This window comes from Lathyrus oleraceus, chromosome 4, assembly GCF_024323335.1.
Source record: "Lathyrus oleraceus cultivar Zhongwan6 chromosome 4, CAAS_Psat_ZW6_1.0, whole genome shotgun sequence".
Lineage (NCBI taxonomy): Eukaryota > Viridiplantae > Streptophyta > Magnoliopsida > Fabales > Fabaceae > Lathyrus > Lathyrus oleraceus.
The window spans coordinates 226409367-226424677 of NC_066582.1; positions in this window are offsets into that span (position 1 = coordinate 226409367).

The following is a 15311-nucleotide window of genomic DNA, read 5'->3' on the forward strand; positions in this document are numbered from 1 at the left end:
GTTTACCGACTGTGAAACAAGATATTCGCTGCTCGAGAAAACTTGTTGCGCTTTGGCATGGGCTGCTCGCCGACTAAGACAGTATATGTTGAACCATACTACCTTGTTGATTTCTAAGATGGACCCAGTAAAGTATATCTTTGAAAAGCCGGCTCTTACTGGACGAGTGGCTCGTTGGCAGATGATTTTGACAGAGTATGATATCCAGTACACGTCGCAAAAGGCCATCAAGGGTAGTATTCTATCTGATTACCTTGCCGAGCAACCAATTAATGACTATCAGCCGATGATGTTTGAATTCCCCGATGAAGATATCATGTACTTAAAGATGAAAGATTGTGAAGAGCCTCTTGTAGAGGAAGGACCGGATCCCGATGACAAGTGGACACTGATGTTTGATGGGGCGGTAAATGTGAATGGAAATGGTGTTAGGGCAGTACTCATTAATCCTAAAGGTGCACACATACCTTTTTCTGCCAGATTGACTTTTGAAGTAACCAACAACGAAGCTGAGTACGAGGCCTGTATCATGGGGATTGAGGAAGCCATCGATCTAAGAATCAAAACTATGGACATTTATGGAGATTCTGCTCTAGTGATTAACTAAGTCAATGGAGACTGGAATACTCATCAGCCGCATTTGATTCCTTATAGAGATTACACCAGAAGGATCCTGACTTTCTTCAAGACAGTAAAGTTGTATCATGTACCCCGAGATGAAAATCAAATGGCTGATGCCTTAGCCACTTTGTCTTCCATGATTAAAGTTTATTGGCAGAATCATGTGCCACACGTTGCTGTGAATCGACTCGAGAGGCCTGCGTATGTGTTTGCAGCCGAGTCTGTTATTGATGAGAAGCCGTGGTTTTATGATATTAAGAATTTCCTGAAAAGCCAATAGTATCCTGAAGGAGCGTCAAAGAATGATAAGAAGACACTGAGAAGGCTAGATGGAAGCTTTTACTTGAACAAGGATGATGTGTTGTACAAGAGGAACTTTGACATGGTTCTGCTCAGATGCGTGGTTAGACACGAAGCAGACATGTTAATGCAGGAAGTACACGAGGGATCTTTCGGTACCCATGCTGGTGGTCATGCAATGGCCAAGAAGTTGTTAAGAGCCGGTTATTACTGGATAACCATGGAATCTGATTATTTCAAATACGCTCGGAAGTGCCACAAATGTCAGATCTATGCAGATAAAGTGCATGTACCACCAAACCCTATGAATATTATGAATTCTCCTTGGCCATTCGCGATGTGGGGCATCGATATGATTGGAAAGATTGAACCTACTGCTTCTAATGGACATCGCTTCATCCTAGTCGCGATTGATTACTTTACCAAGTGGGTGGAAGCAGCTTCCTATGCCAGTGTTACCAGACAAGTGATTGCTCGATTCATTAAGAAAGAAATTATCTGTCATTATGGTGTTCCTGAGAGAATCATCACTGATAATGGTTTGAATCTCAATAACAAGATGATGAAAGAGCTTTGCAAAGACTTTAAGATTGAACACCACAATTCTTCTCCTTACAGACCAAAGATGAACGGTGCTGTAGAGGCGGCAAACAAGAACATTAAGAAGATTGTGCAAAAGATGGTTGTGATGTACAAGGATTGGCATGAGATGTTGCCTTTCGCTTTGCATGGGTATCGTACCTCAGTGCGCACGTCAACCGGGGCAACTCCGTTTTCACTTGTGTATGGCATGGAGGCAGTCTTGCCAGTAGAAGTTGAAATCCCTTCTTTGAGGGTGATGATGGATGTAAAACTTGACGAGGCTGAGTGGGTTCAAGCCAAGTTTGATGAGTTAAATTTAATTGAGGAAAAGCGATTAGCAGCCGTGTGCCACGGACAACTATATCAGAGAAGGATGAAGAAGGCCTTTGATCAGAAAGTGCATCCTCGAAGCTATCAGATAGGTGACTTAGTTTTGAAGAGGATCCTTCCTCCTGGTACAGATAACAGGGGCAAGTGGACTCCGAATTATGAAGGTCCATATGTTGTCAAAAAGGTCTTTTCTGGTGGAGCCTTGATGCTTACAACTATGGATGGTGAAGATTTTCCGTCTCCTGTGAATTCAGATGTAGTCAAAAAATACTTCGCATAAACTGACCCGCTGGACAAAAAATGAAAGTCCAGGCAAAAAAAAAGGGCATCCCGGCGAACCAAAAGAAAAAGAAAAGAAAAAGGTTCGGGCAAAAGTTAGGGATAAAGAATAAAAAATAATATGTACACCCAGTAAGTCGAAAACCTGCAAAGGCGGCTTAGGCAAAAATGGGTATCCCGGCGGATTGAAAACTTGAAAAGGCGGTCCAGGCAAAAGAGGGATTAAAGCGAAGACTACAGTCTGAGTTATCTGTACTTCATCGCGTTTCAGTGTCTACCATCTTGAAGGATATGATCGGTCCAATCACTCTTCCCAGAAAGCAAAGAATTTGGGGGAAAGTGAAGATCTATGAGTCATAACAGAATTGGAAAATAGTGGAATGCTGTGTTCACATTGCCAATAAGATAGTTTATTTTCTCTTTTGGTGCAATTACCTCTTCCTAAGAATTGCTTCCTGATGTATTTACCTTTATAGGCCATTTTCAATCAATAAAAGTCGTTATTCAGTCAAATTGCTCTCTTGTTTTTATTTCTACTGTTTTGTTTGCAAAAAACGTCCAAATTTTTGATAAACATTGCATCTAAAAACATGAAGGCTAGACAATGACGTGCGGAAAGATAAAACATCTGAAAATCATTTTGAATGTTGAGTACACTTGAGTATATTTTGTCCATACGATCCCCTAGGGCATGTATGTCTTGCCGTTTTGCAGGTTACTATCTTTGATTGATGGCTAAAGCAGATGAGCCAAAGTTTGTTCAAAGGAAGACCCTGTTTTTTCAACACTGTCCAGTCGTGTAAGAAGTTGGGTCGTCTAAGTCGAGTTCAGAATTTGTTTCCCCAGCATGGTCGGGAGGTTGGTGTTTTCCCAACAAGTGACTCCCCAGTTGAGTTGGTTTCTCTACAGTTCCGAGAATGTCAGATCAGTAAGTATCCTCAGCAGAATTGTTGTATGTCCCCACAGAGTTGGAAGATCGAATCAGAAATTGTATGCTCAGTAAAGTGATCATTTGCTTTCCCAGCAGGAGTTTTCGTCCCTTTGCATCTTGCATGTAGTAATCATCATTTGCATTTGCATTCTCAAATCGCGTAGCATTTCCATTCAGTATGGAGCATTACGCTATGGGAAACTCAAACATATGCATACATGTATTAAACCAGATTGGATCATATCTCCGGAAGAGACAGATCATTTTTCAACATCAGTGTAGCACATTTGTAGCAGTTGCCCTTGGCAACATTCAGAATCGATAATCCCAGTGAGATTTATTTTCTCACCAGTCCGTGAAAGGAAAGCTTGATTCTCTTCCGATTTAGTCACCAGTAAGTGTCTGCCTTATTTTGACATATGTAAATATCATCCTTGCGATACCGGTAAGTGTCATGTTGATCCCCGTAAATGTCTGTGCTTTTCTTTGATGTCGGCGAACATCATCTTTCGATGTTAGTAAACGTCGAATTCCAATCGTTGGCCATCAATAAATGGCATGTCTCTCATGGTATCTACAAAAAATCATTCTGTCAACACTCGTGTATGTCCTTTCTTTTTTTGGTGTCGGTAAACATCATTGTTCGATGTCGGTAAACATCAGCCGCTTGTTAACCATCGGTAAATGGTTTTGTCGTTCAAGATTCCCCAGTAGATCCGCTATCCGTAAATATCGAGTAGTTCATTTTCGCCATCGGTCAATGGTTTCGTTTCATAAATGTATTCTTTCCTTGGTGTTTGTAAACATCTTTGTTCGATGTCGGTAAACATCGAGTTCCTTCCCAATCATCGGTAAATGTCTGGTCTTGTTTCACTTGTAAACATCTTTTTCCTCCCCAGTGAAGCCGCCATCGGTAAATGGCCTTGCTTTCTTTGATATCGGTAAATATCCAATTTGTTTTGAAGCCGCCATCGGTAAATGGCCTCGCTTTCCTTGATATCGGTAAATATCAAATTTGTTTTGAAGCCGCCATCGGTAAATGGCCTCGCTTTCCTTGATATCGGTAAATATCAAATTTGTTTTGAAGTCGCCATCGGTAAATGGCCTCGCTTTCTTTGATATCGATAAATATCAAATCTGTTTTGAAGCCGCCATCGGTAAATGGCCTCGCTTTCCTTGATATCGGTAAATATAAAATTTGTTTTGAAGCCGCCATCAGTAAGTGGCCTCACTTTCTTTGATTCGTCACCCACAGAGTGCAAATTCTCTGATTCTTTTGGTATTCAATCCCTATTTACCTTGAAAGTCTGATCGCCGCTGCTTTCATCCGTTCAGGTTCACAGTTGATTGAATAGGGGCAGTTGTAGCACCTCAAATTTTCCCTCCTTATTCATGAATTCATTTTAGGTCATTTAACATTTATTATAGCATTTCATCGTGTCAATCAGAATTAGTTCCAAGAGTTTGTCTTCCGAGAAGCTTGTATTCATCTGGGTATCAAAGTCAAAGTAGGGTTCCTCAAGGATTGAGATACATTTCTTGGTTTGAAGGTCCTATGGATGTTATGTAGAGCTCTTGGGAGCCAAGGCTTCATTTTCAGAGGTTTTCTTTAAAGGATCAAGCTTAATGGGCTCAGTACAGTTCAAAATTCAACCGTGAAGTCAAAAGTCAACTGTTGGTCAACTGAAGGTCAAATGGCTAGGGAATGACTTGAGATACTTCCAACATGTTCAAATGGGGTCTATTCATCATTCAAAACGTTAATCTTGAAGGAGCAAAAGTCTGTTCCTGAGCTGTCATGCTTGCTAGGCGAGCAAAATGGTTCGCCTAGCGAGTCCCAAGAAAAGCCACCAGAGTCACCTGCGCCCAGAAGAACTTCCTGAGCTGTCTTGCTCGCTAGGCGAGCAAATTCTTCGCTAGGCGAAGCCCACGCGTTTTGAAAATAAAAAATATAACAGAAAAGATCATGGGCTTGAATTGCCTTCATTCTGAGCCCACCAAGCCACAAATATCAGAGTATAAATTCTAAAATTCATTGGAAAAAAACCCTAGAGAGTTCGAGCAACCTTTTCACTATGACTCTGAGACTTTTCACTCTGACTCACACACTTCTCACTTCCATCTCACATAAACCCTAACATTGCTTTGCAAACCCAACCGTGCATTTCAATTTCAATCGATCTCTCCAAACAGGTTTGCCCTATTTCCATTATTTTATGCTTTCAATTTGACATTTCTAAAGTATGAGACATTACGGGAGAATTTGGGAGATTGGGTTTTTAGATATGCATGAATGTGTAGAACAATACCTTGAATGTTTGATCACTCAATTTCCGAAATGGTGTCGCAACGCGAAAAACAACCGGCGGGAAAAAGACACAGAGCCGCCACCGTGCGTTATTTATCCCAAAGGAGGGAAAGGAAACGCTCGAAGTAAACCTGAAAAAGGAAAGGAATGGTCTTACGACCAGAGATTGTAAGGTACGGGAGTCGGTTACGCAAGGGGAAGGTATTAGCACCCCCTCACGTCTGTCGTACTCGACGGGATCCACGCTCAGAAGAAAAGAATAAGGTTGCTAAATAACTGCTCAAAAAGAATGCATACACACTGAAATAAAACACAGATGGAAGAAGACGGAAGCGGACTCGGCAGGATGTCGCATCCTGGGCCTACGTAGTTTGTCAAAAAACAAACATCAGAGTCGACGTAGTTCGGGGAAATGGGAAACGGGCTCGCTAGGATATCACATCCTATGCCTACGTATCTCATCTGGAATGAGAATCAGAGCTACCGTAGTTCGGCTAACGCACGCCGAAACAAAACATACACAAAGACGTTGAGACGTCAAAAGAAACTCGCAAATGGAAATAGACTGCCAATGGCTGGTCTTACATCCGACTCCGAACACACAAACGCAAACAGGAAACCGAATGCCAATCGCTGGGCTTACATCAGACTCCAAACAAACAAACACAAACGGGAAACCGAATGCCAATCGCTGGGCTTACATCCATCTCCTAACACACACAAAAAGGTTATCCAACAGACAAGCTACTAGGGAGTCTGGAACTCGAGCCTAGAAGTTGTCAAGCAAAACACACACAAAAAAGAAAAGGTTGCCCGGAGAGATCTCGCACGATCTCCTGCCTACGTACCTCATCTGGTATGAGGATCAGGGCGACGTAGTTCCCCTTAACAGGGGAGAAACTTTCTCCTAACCAGAGACCAAGGGAATAACGGACTAAAAGGGAGACTGACTCGAGCCTAATAGTCATCATGCAAATTATAACCCTAGGTTAAGGTCTCTAACAAGAGTTTGACTCACACAGGCAGTGAGTCAACTCAAGCCTATCTCTACGTACGTTCAACTTCCTCGAAAGTTGATCATACGACTCCTACAGAAAGGAGATGAGAAGCAAAAGCAGATAAACATCAAAAGCAATCATCACAAGCTATATGCAAACAAGCGGCTCATACAAGGCTGGGCTTTAGTCAAGGGGTCATATCAACCTCGACAAACAAGCCAACACTGGAAAGGGTGTCTGAGGCTCTTAACGACTGACATTGACCGTCAAGGTGAGCAGATGAAAGGTAATGAGGGTTGGACCTCATAGCTCTTAACCCGGGGCTGGGTGAGCTTCAAATCAATGAAGGCGTGGGGGTCCAGAATGTGGGACCCTACTCCACTTGACTGACACTATACAAGATCTGGGGGACGTGTCCAAGAGCATCAACACGTAGTGCGAGCATAATGGACGACTCAAACGATTAGCAGGGGACTGACTACTAGCCCCTTCTATCTGCCAATTGCCTCTTCACTTAGGAGGACTTGAAGTACATGACACAAAAGTAAACAATCACAGACATTGCCTCTTAAGGAGGACTTCAGCCAAATGCCTGCCAAACAGAAACGACAGGGCTTCCAGACTACATGAAGTTAGAATGGTTACCTAGGTGGTATGCCAACCACAAGCAAAGCAACTCAAGCAATGAGTTAAAGCGGCTAAAGTACCTGTAAGAAAGTCAAACAAGTCAATATTCACATTCAGACAAATCCAACAAACAGTCAACAGTGGTTCTATATGTACACAAGTCATGCTCTATGTGAAAGCATTCAAGGAATTCCACCACACTCAATGAGCCTACACACATCAAAGGTTAGTGGATAAAGCAAATTTGCATCTCAAGTCATGAGATTGCATCAACCATTAGGACTATAAGCTTGAACCTGAAAGGCAAAGCTCAAATTGTGAGTACACACCCCTAGGGAAAAGCCTAGGGTCAAAGGTGAAGCAAAAAGTCAAAACAACAACCAATATTCCACATGAAGCATGTTTAATCAAGCAAGAACATGTCCTAAAAAGGACCAAATCAAAAGCATCAAGCAAAGTCATCTCATGAGCAAGATATGGCAAAGGCAATTTCAAAGCATACAATTGGACATCAAGAATCAAAATTCCCAATTAAAACAGAAATGAATCAAACAATTCTGGAAATTTTTACGTGCACACAACATGTCAAGTATAATCATCATGCCAAAAATCAGAATCAACAAAACTCAATTGACCTAGAAATGAAAATGCACAAGTATGACATCAAATTGTGTGACACACATTGTCACACCATACAATCATGTGTCTAAAACAGAGAGGAAAAATGCTAAAAATGCACAACCAAGCCTCAAAAATCATGGAACATGTTGGGAATCAACATACAAAATTTCATGGCATTTGGACAATGTATGAGCATTTCACAAAAGAATTGGTACAACATGTCACATTATGCATCACGTTCAAACAATCAAGCATATTCCAAAATCCAGACATGATAAAAATCAGAAAATCACACCATAAAATAGTAGACACTTCAAGGAACATGTGAGAAATTTTTTGGAATTAATTGGATTAATTTTCAATTTTTATGAATTTTACAAGTTGCATGAAAATATTATGAATAATGAAGAAATCACATGATGAAATGGAGGGAAATAGAAATGTTTGGATTAATTTGAAAAAACGCTGGAGGCTGGAATCGAAGTGAGGAGGGAGCGAGGTTCCAAAACGACGCCGTTAGGTTTAGTGAAGGAAAATGGATTTTAAAAAATGCTTGGCATGGGAATCGAATAGGGTACGGCGCGCTGGCAAAACGGCGCCGTTTTGGTGCTCAAACCCTAAGTGCCACAGGCGGCGGCGCCACAGTCCCAGGCGGTGGTTTCCACCGTCTCCTACCTTGAGACGGTGGTTGCTACAGTAACACGTCTAATTTTTTTTCCAGAAATTAAATCCAAGCACATCATTAGAAAGCTCTTGCCATGTACAACACAAATCTATCATTATTTTGGCTTAAAACTCAAAGAATCATGCGAATCGAATGAAAATATTTTTGCACTCCAAACTTTAACTCAACATATCTCAATGAATACTCAACCATTTTTAATTCTAAAAGCATCAGCAGAGTCAGCATTCAAAGATCTACAATAACATGCACATAAATTGAAGAATTAAGAGACTCGAAATTTCACCAACCTGGAATGGCAGTGGTCAAAACAGCGTGTTCAAGGCCTCAAAAGTGTGTAGATCTTCTCCTTTGCTCTTGTTATGAAGCTTGATGTAGAAATGGATGCTTGCCACGACCTAGATCTTGCTTAATTTGCACTTGCCATTGATGTGTTCATGTGTTGAAGGTGCACAAATCTTCACCAATTTCTTCAAAAAATGTATGGATCTTGCTCAAACTCCATGATGATGAAGGATCTACCAAGAAAATGTGTGCTTGTGTGGAGAAAATTTGAATTCCAATGAGAGAGAATTTTGGAGGGAAATTTTTCTCTAGATCTAGAACTTGTGATTATGAACAATTCTGTTATGATTTGATTTATATATGGTCTCTTAATCACATCCAAATCAAAATTAAGCATGAGTTAATTAGGATTAGTGAAATGAGAGGTGTTTTTGAAAATTTGGAAAAATGTCGTGCATGGCCTAATTTGGACGTGAATAGTAACATGCAAGCATCCAATTTCACTCAAAATCACCTAATGAACACAATGGCAATGGTATTTTGTTCATATGATGCACCAATTTTGAATTTATCATTTTCCCTCCAAAATGAGCATGCATGGGCAAATGATTATATGATTAAATTTCATGCAATGCAATATTGGATTTGGAAAATATAGGTCATAAGGAGCATAATGCAAAAAGAGGCACTCAAATTGGAGCTTTGGATCAAAAGTTATGGCTTGTTGAAGTTTCATGTGCACTTGGTGATCATTTGCTCATATCTCCCCAACCATTCATCAGATGCCCGTGATCTTGGACTTTTTGGAAATGGGAGCGAAAGATCTTCAACTTTCATGTTGGACAAAATTTCATTTGAAGCTTCTTTGATGATGTAAAATCAAGTTGAATTTGGACCAAAATCTTTCCATTTTTGGAAACTTTCAATTACAGGTCACTTTCCATTTTTGGAAACTTTTGATCTGACCTCAAATTCTTCAAGATATGTATTTGACATGATGAATAAGCCTCTTTGGGACATGAATGAAGTGTCTCCAACCATTTCTCCACCTCCTAGCCCTCAGTTGACTTTCTGTTGACTTTTATGGGGCCCGGATGACTTGAAAATGCACTGGGGACTTTGAGCCTCTACCACCTGAGGAAATGGCTCAGAAATGAAACCCCTAGCCCATATAAGCTCTCCACATAGCCATGTGATCTTCATCACCAACAAATACCTCCTCTCCTTGATAAACCCTGACTGGAAGAAAGCATTGATTAGGGTTGACCAGAGGTCAAAACCCTAATCCCAAGGAACTTGAGCATGCACAGTGAACCCCTTGAGAATGACATAACCCTGATGATGGTAATATATCCTTGACACCAAGATAATGCTCAAGCTCTTTGAAGAACCAAGAAAACCCTAATTGAAGCACAAACCCTCAGATGGTTGGTGATCAATTCAATAAGACCCTCAGGCTTGAACCACACAACTTCTCCATCTCTGACAAGACTTTAGAGGATGACTTGCTTATTTTCACATGATATGCAATAGGCAATGACTAATGCCCTAAATATGAAATGCAATATGCTAAGCTAGTCCCAAGAAGAGGAGGGCAAATTTTGAGATGTTACAGCTGCCCCTATTCAATCCACTATGAACCTGTCGATTTGAACAGCCTCGGCTTTCAGATGATCAGGGTGAAGAGTGGTTGAATACCAAGAACAGACGAACAATTTGCGCTCCACTGGGAAAATAATTAACAATGCTTGTCAGAATCGGCAAAGAAGCAATCTCAAAAGAAGAACCCGTCTGGTACGGTGAAAGTCGGCCTGAATACCGAAAAGAAATATTGACCTAGATACCAAAATAAATGGTAACACAGGAATACCCATGGCCTGAATGCCGCTCAGCAGCCTGAATACCTGAAACCTGGCCTGAATGCCCCCTTTGGCCTGAACACCGGAAACCTGGTCTGAATACCCACCTCGGCCTGAACACCGGAAACCTGGCCTGAATGTCACAAGCTGCATCGATCTGAACTTCGGAAGCTTCTTCGATCTGAACATCGGAAAATCTGGTTTGAATACCCACCTCGGCCTGAACACCGGAAACCTGGCCTGAATGTCGCAAGCTGCATCGATCTGAACTTCGGAAGCTTCTTCGATCTGAACATCGGAAAATCTGGTCTGAATACCCACCTCGGCCTGAACACCGGAAACCTGGCCTGAATACCGCAAGCTGCATCGATCTGAACTTCGGAAGCTTCTTCGATCTGAACATCGGAAAATCTGGTCTGAATACCCACCTCGGCCTGAACACCAGAAACCTGGCCTGAATGCCGCAAGCTGCATCGATCTGAACTTCGGAAGCTTCTTCGATCTGAACATCGGAAAATCTCATGCCGGTTAGCATTGGCAGCAATAAGGTAAAGTGATGAATGAGACGACACGTGGGCCAATGACTTATGTTGGGAATAATAAGCCATGAGCATGTCATCCCTACTTAATCCACTGTGAACGAACAATCTGCGCTCAGCTGGGGATTATTCTCTTTCTTCCTTTTTTTTTTTGCTTTTCTTGAACCCCGAAAACCTTTTAATCTTCACTTCCAATCTCCGCCCGACGGAATACTGTTGACTCAGAATCACGATGCCGAACTCCTCAGAGTAACATTTTCCAACTTCCATCTCGCACGACAGAAATCTTCCTCCAATATCGCACTACTGGGGAATACTATTGACCCAACGTCACGATGCTAAACTCCTCAGAGTAACATCTTCCAACTTCCAACGAAACCAATCCTCAAACGGTACCCATGGCTTGAGACTAGTTTATGCTTGCAATGTTGATGCATGATTTTTTACAGCGTAATGCTCCACAACCATGGAAATGCTACGCAATTAGCTATGCAATATGCTATGCTTATCTAAATGATGAATGCCTAAAAAAATATCCCCCTCAAGGGACTCTACTGGGAAGCTCGAGGCACTCTGCTGAGGAACTCGCTATCGCTCCAATCTCCACCCTCCTAGGGAATAGCACTGTTGCTAGGGAAAGGACAACCCTCAACAGGGATGAACTCCACTGAACCCGATCCGCTTGGGGACTTCGCTGGGAAACAGCTACCAACGCACTCTGTGGGGAAAATAACAATCTTCGACTTGCTGGGGAAATAACAACCTCCACCCTGCTAGGGAAACATCACTCTTCAGACTTGCTGCCTAAGAAACATCGATCTCGAATCTGCTGGGGAGATACGGCATATCTGATACGGAACACCTGTCGACTCGTCGAACACTGGCATTCACTATCTAACCACAGCGTCAGCTTTCCACTTTTGAGAGCTCTCAGACTCGTCTGGACTTTTCTGATTCATCACCTTGTATTCTCGACTTCTCCGTACTCTACGGAGATCGAACTCCTTGGATTCGTACAAACTTTCCAGTCCTCAGACTTTGAAGAGTCTTCTTGATTAATCTTCCAAGATCGTCGCACGTTTCTCACCGTCTTTTCACCATTCTTCAACGCCTTGTCCCTGATTGGACTCCACAAGGATCCTTTGTCAAAAAGGCTTCACATTACACCCTGTAAGTGAGTGAAAATATCTAACAGCACCTGCAAAAGAGATCGTTAGATAAAAACGTGCCCCAGGCGTGCCAAAATTTCAACACCTGGGTCACTCCACCTTCCGAATAAGATTTCAAGTTTTCAATCTTATAAACATGCATTGGAAGGGACCTGTATGTCTCAAAATGCAAATATTCTTTATCAAAAATAACTGGATATTTTTGCAATCAAAGCGATAATGAAAACAAAAACAAAATTATTTGACTGAATATGCATTTACTGATTGAAAAAGGTTGCTCAAAACCGAGCAATACACAGGAAGCAATTCCTGAAAAGAGGTAATTGCACACAAAAGGAAAATCTATCCTGATGGCAATGTGAAACCGTGATCTCATCGAGTTCCAACTCGGTTACACCCCATATGTCCTCAAGACTCTCCGCACTTTCTGCCTTCTGAACAAGACGCTTCCGACCGATCTCTTCCGGGGATTATCCAGGTGTCTTAACCCAAAGCGCAAACATTCATGCTAGACACAGTTGTTCGTTTCAATCCCTCTTTTGCCTGGACCGCCCTTTCGGGTTTTCAGTCCACCGGGATACCCTTTTTTGCCCAAGCCGCCCTTGTGGGGTTTTCGACTTGCCGGGTGTACAGTTTTTTATTTTTATCCCTAACTTTTGCCCAAACCTTTTTTCATTTTTTCCTTGGTTTGCCGGGATGCCCATTTTTGCCTGGACTATTTTATTCTTTTCGCCCAGCGGATCTCTTATACGAAGTATTTTTTAACTGCGTCCGAATTCACAAGGGATGGAAAATCCTCGCCATCCATGGTCGTCAACAACAAGGCTCCACCAGAGAAAACCTTCTTGACCACGAATGGACCTTCATAATTGGGTGTCCACTTGCCCCGACGATCGTTTTGAGGAGGAAAGATCCTTTTCAACACCATATCTCCCACGTGGTACACACGAGGTCGTACCTTTCGGTCAAAAGCACACTTCATCCGCTGCTGGTACAACTGCCCATGACAAATGGCAGCCAACCTCTTTTCCTCAACCAGGCTCAACTCTTCATACCGAGTCCTTATCCATTCAGCCTCTTTCAATTTCACATCCATCGGGACTCTCATTGACGGAATCTGAACCTCAACCGGTAGCACAACTTCCATCCCATACACAAGCGAGAATGGCGTTGCCCTAGTAGACGCACCGAGGTTCGATACCCAGGATACAAGCTTCGTACTTGCCACATTGTTGGTGCATTCAAACGTTAGCCGGGTAACACAAGGAATGTGAGATCCTTTCGGCGTAACCAAAACAGCTCCAACTCCACTGCCATCCTTGTGAATGGCCCCATCAAACATCAGAATCCGTTCGGATTCAGGGTCAGGCCCCTCCTCCGGGATTAGTTCCTCACAATCTTTCGATTTGAGAACCATGATGTCCTCATCAGGGAATTCAAACTTCATCGGTTGATAATCCTCAATGGGTTGCTGGGCGAGGTAATCAGACAATACACTCCCCTTGATTGCTTTCTGAGAGGTATATTGGATATCATATTCAGTTAAAATCATCTGCCATCTCGCAACTCGTCCGGTCAATGCTGGCTTCTCAATGCTGGCTTCTCAAATACGTACTTGATCGGGTCCATCTTGGAAATCCATAAAGTGGTATGAACCAGCATATACTGTCTTAGTCGGCGAGCAGCCTATGCCAAAGTACAGCAAGTTTTCTCGAGCAGTGAATATTTTGTTTCACAGTCGGTAAACTTTTTGCTAAGGCAAATTGCATGCTCTTTTCGACCAGACTCGTCATGCTGCCCTAGTACACACCCCGTAGACCCCTCGAGGGCTGTCAAGTACAGAATTAACGGCCATCCCTCCACGGGAGGCAATAGAATCGGAGGCTCCTGCAAATATTCTTTTATTTTTCAAATGCCCCTTGGCAATCATTGTTTCACCTGACCGTTTGATCTATTCTCAACCACTTGAATACGGGTTCACACGTGGCTGTTAGATGAGATATGAACCGTGAGATGCAGTTCAATCTACCTAAGAAACCACGAACCTCCTTTTCTGTTCTCGGTTCAGGCACTTCTTGTATTACTTTTTTTTTAGCAGGATCAACCTCGATTCCTCTTTCGCTTACAATAAACCCCAGCAATTTACCGGACCGCACTCCGAAAGTGCACTTATTCGGATTCAACCTCAGTCTGAATTGTCTCAGCCAGTCAAACAGCTTGGCCAGATATACCAAATGCCCCTCTTCTACCTGGGACTTTGCTATCATGTCATCAACATAGCATTCAATTTCATGATGAATCATATCATGAAACAAAGTCACCATGGCCCTCTGATAGGTAGCACCGGCGTTCTTGAGACCGAATGGCATCACCTTATATCAGAAAGTGCCCCACGGTGTGATGAACGTTGTTTTCTCCATATTATCTGGCAACATTTTGATTTGATTATAGCCAGAAAATCCATCCATGAAGGAAAACACAGAGAACTGAGCTGTATTATCTATCAACACATCGATGTGAGGTAGTGGAAAATCATCTCTCGGGCTAGCTCTGTTCAAATCTCGGTAGTCCACACACATTCTCACCATCCATCCTTTTTCGGCACCGACTTCTACTTCACTGGAGGACAGTCTTCTCTCGATGGTAGCTTGCGCACAACGCTATTGGTAACCAAACTTGGCGTATCTTGATACGACCAGGCGAAGATATCAACACTCTTTCGACAGTGTTACCATTCTGCTCTTGACATTCGCCTCCAAGGCGGCCCCAACCTTCACTTCCCTTCAGACCTCCTCGGTACACAGGCTAACAAGCTCATCTCGTTCCTCATGCGGTCGAATCACCTTCTCCTCCTGTTTCAACAATCTGGTTAATTCCTCCGGCAGTTCACAATCTTCTTCGCCTTCTTCTTCGGCATGATAGATCGGATTGTCGAAGTCATATGAGGGTGTAACAGGATTGTTATCAATGAGATTCGGAGAATACAAAATCGGAACGAGACAAAACACAAGGAAGGAAAATGAAAACAAACATTGCCATTTTTATTTTTTTTTAAAACTGCAAAAATAAATGAAAAACAGGGAGCACCGCTTTTACTGTGAAAAACATCCATTTATTAATGATGCAAAATGTTGCAAAATGAAACACATGAGATGGCCCTTACAATGGACCATTATGTTT